This window comes from Octopus bimaculoides, chromosome 19 (assembly GCF_001194135.2).
Source record: "Octopus bimaculoides isolate UCB-OBI-ISO-001 chromosome 19, ASM119413v2, whole genome shotgun sequence".
NCBI classification, from domain to species: Eukaryota; Metazoa; Mollusca; class Cephalopoda; order Octopoda; family Octopodidae; genus Octopus; species Octopus bimaculoides.
In genome coordinates this window covers 41,818,250-41,822,428 of record NC_068999.1, presented here as the reverse complement: position 1 = coordinate 41,822,428, position 4,179 = coordinate 41,818,250, and the positions used below count along the sequence as shown (strand labels likewise).

Below are 4,179 nucleotides of genomic sequence, written 5' to 3'. Positions count from 1 at the left end.
ATTATATTATGTTATATAGTTGAAAATAAATGTTTTTGTTTGCTTAAAGACAATGAGTATTGACTGAATAAAGATCTCAATTCAGAGGCAGACTGGCCAGGTTGCCAGCTTGCTCGATGGCAAGTGGGCCCCTGCGCCATTAGAATCCACGTATGGTGGCCCATGTTAGTGTCTAAGGGGCCCATCTCCTCAACTTTGAGAATTTTTTATTCACTCCTGGAAGAATGCATTATTTCAGCCTGGCTGTGTTATAAAAAATTAAATGGGTGGGTCCCCTAGTAGTTGTGGGTGGGCCCCTTGTAGTTGTGGATGGGACCCCTTAGTCTCCTGGCAACCACTATTTTTAGACCCAGTTCACCACTGCTAATATTTATTGTATTTAAAAAAATAAAATTATAAATTAGAGGGTTTTACTTTTTTAAGACGTCAAATTCTCTTCTCATTTCATAATTTAATGATGACAAAGTTGCTTTGCTAAATTCTTCATTCAATTTCCAAGATTAATTGAAACCAAAGCAGTCTATCTCAACAGAAATATGGTAGCAAAGGAGATATTTAGTCCAGTACCCCATTTGTTCAGACTTAGCAAAAAACAGCAAAAAAAAAATTGTTTAAGTTTTATTTTTCTGTCTATTTACCTAACTACTTCACCAGCTATCTACCTATGTACCTACTTACCTTTATATTGATCAATCTACCCACCTGTCTGTTTTGACTAAACCAGGTAAAAATATCTCGGCTAATGAAAAATTTGACAAGGGACTGACAAATATTTGGTTTAAATACCATTGCTGGGGATTCCCATCCACCCCTCTCTCCTCATTTATTCAGTTTCTAGAATTTTACCCGACAAGATTCAAATTATTCTGTCAAATGTAATACTTTTTCATTCAAATTGTGTTTAATTAATCATGAATTATTTTATAATTTCTAAATTTTGATGATGTGATCATCATCATCATTTAATGTCTGTTGTTCATGCTGGCATGGGTTGGACAGTTTGACTGGGCTGGCACACTAGAAAGCTGCACCAGACTCCAGTCTGATCGGGCATGGTTTTCTACAGCTGGATGCCCTTCCTAACACCAACCACTCTGAGAGTGTAATGGCATTGAAGGTTAGGTGTGATAGGTCGGATCTGGTTGGTTAAAACATAGAACAGGTTGTGCATTTGGGCCAGATATGGTTGATTTAAATGCTAAATGGTTAATTACAAACCAATTGAGGTTGCACTCTGATTACCACAATCAGATTGAGATAACAAGGGAGCCTCTATACCACCATTTTTAAACCATGGTCCCCAGGGGTGCATGTGGCCCTCAAGCATCCTTCTGTTGGCCCCTGATGGTCTTCTTCTCTCTATAAATATAAATTCTTCTTAATTGACTCATGTTCTACTTTCTCTGGTGTGGCCCCCTAAAAAATTCCTACTCAGTTGAGCAACTTGCTAGAAACAGCATCTAAATCTCTTTTGGATAATTTTCTCCATCTGACTGACCACAAAGAAACATTAGATAATGTTGTCCTAGACACACTACAACAGAAAAATTCATGGGATAGTCATAACTAGAATTCTTTTAGAATCCTGTCGCCTTTTACACTTCCACCTAACACTTCCATATGCCTCAGTCAAAGAAGGAGTGTCTGTGTGATCAGCCAGCCTTCTAGAAATAGCAGCTAGATCTTTCTAATCATGTATTACATCATCGTTATGTTACGTGCACTTTTGCATGTTTGCAATTGGCTCAAGATAACGAGTGGGTCTTGATACAGTTGATGAAGTTGCTAGAGATAGTAACCAAATTTATTTCAAATTACATTTTACCATCTTACAAAAAGAAAAAAAAAACAAGGACACTAACTCAATGAGTTGGTTGTCCAATTAATCAAACAGCAGGAAGCTTATCCCATCCAACAAAATTGATAGGAGAGCCCATTGTGTGTGTGTGTGTGTGTGTGTGTATAATATATATATACATTTAGCAAAACTTCAGATGAATATGGTACTTAAGTTGAGGCACCAGTATTTAGTACGATATTATCCATACAATTTCAAAGTAAGGTGATTAAAATCAAAATAAGGAACAAGGATATCCAGAGGTAATGCAGTACAATCGTTTCATGCAACTCCATTTAATTGAACAATGCAATCATTACATCAATTTAAAATGCAGAGCAATCCTCAGCTGCTCAAAGACATAGAATTTAATTAAATTAGAACAGATGGACACATTAGTATAATTATACCTAAAATCTCCAAGAAGTTAAGGAGATAGACAAAGAACATGTCTCTATTTCAGCATAGAAGTTACATTTATATACATACATATATACAGTAATCACTCGCCATATCGCGGCTCACCTATTGTGCCCTCAGTACATCGCAGGTTGTTCTGGTTAATATATGTAAATTTATATCGTGGACTCTTCAATATATCGCAGGTTTTTGCGGTCGATAGGTATTTATATTTTTTTAGATTTAAAATTTTTCTGTGGTAAAATAACCATTTTTACACCTAAAAATTAATAAATAGTAATACAGTACAGTATTGCACTGTATAAAACATTAATTAAAATATATTAAAAGAAAATAACTAGTGTACTGTCGATGAGTAAAAACAAAGAGTTGCACATACTGTATGGAAAACAAAACTTGGGAGGTGAGTGTGTGGTGGTGTTTTGCATTTATAATCAAATAATATATACAAATTATGAAAATAATTTTAAAAAATATACAGTACAGTACTGTTTCTACTTCTCAGAATGTCCCCTATTGTAGGGGGTTTTGGCATGTAACACCAACAATAGTTGAGTGTATGTGTGTGTGTACGTATATATGTATTCATGTATGTATACATACATGCATGTGTGTGTTTATGTGTGTATGTATGTGTGTGTGTGTATAACTATATAATATGTATGTTAGGTGTGTGTATGTTTGTATATCCAAAGCTGATGATTCATTCTGCTGTAACTATGGGAGTTTCCCTTGTCTCTGCCGTCCTTTTGTCACCTGAAAACTTGATTCAAAACAGGTAACACTTCTACATTTATTATTAAATACTTTTCCCCTACTAGTATATCCCAACACACCCATATATATATATATATATATATATATAACATTTATGTATCTAGGTTTAGAATATTTTCTTTTCATATTGCCGTTAGTTGATCAGACAATTGACAATTTGTGTCTGTGAAAACAGGATTGAACGTCATAATAAAAAGTTGTTTGTGTTTGGTCAATGTTACATCCATTTTCTTTCATGCTGGAATGATTTGGAACAGGTTTCTCCCTTATGCAGCATCTCGGTACTATTCACAACACCTCATTGTGTGATAAACACAGCAAAGAAAACCACCAATTTTTGTTATTGAGTACACCATGGTTTATTTATGTAGGTGTTCATGTGTGTATACATACAAACATACATACATGTGTGTGTTTATGAAAAGGCAACGTACAAAACTTTCGATCCTTGAGTTATTTTGTAATTTCTGCCAATTATAAATAAAACACACACAGACATGTTTGGAGTTGTATTAATCTTTTTGTTCAACCAAATTTAGGCACACACACACACACACACACACAGATATATAATATACACACACTCATAAAAATGTATAATGTGTATATGTATATATGTATGTATATGTGTGTGTGCATGTATGTAAATGTATACACATATATGTATATGTGTATGTGAGTGTATATGTAACATCTTTGAAACTTTAGAATATTTTCTTAGCATATTACTCGCATGTTGGACAAGCATTGCTATTTACATGTCTTAAAATGGCTAAAACTGCTGGATAGAATTAAATTAAGAATAAGGCAGATATATTGTGTGTTCTCTGGTATCCAAGTATTTTGCACTATGTTCTTCACATGGAACACAACAACTCTGCTAGACATGATGATGATGGTCTTTAACTGAAAAATATATGAGCAGGGTGTGTGTGTGTGTGTGAGAGAGAGAGAGTGAATGAGTGAGTCAATGTGAAAGAGAGTAGAGGACATGTAATGACTCAGAGAGATAGGCAGATAGATAGATAGGCAGATAGATAGGCAGATAGGCAGATAGATAGATAGGCAAGTAGATATCTTTTTATTATAGCCACACAGGGCTAAATACAGAAAATGGACAAATTACAATGTAGAGCTTTTCTTGG

At 34.6% G+C, this 4,179-nt stretch overlaps 1 protein-coding gene across 1 annotated transcript in view; it reads left to right on the top strand.

The window, feature by feature from the left end:
• LOC106873036 (filamin-B) overlaps nt 1–4,179 on the top strand; it is a 164,815-nt gene that overhangs the window by 145,312 nt on the left and 15,324 nt on the right. The window lies entirely within an intron of this gene.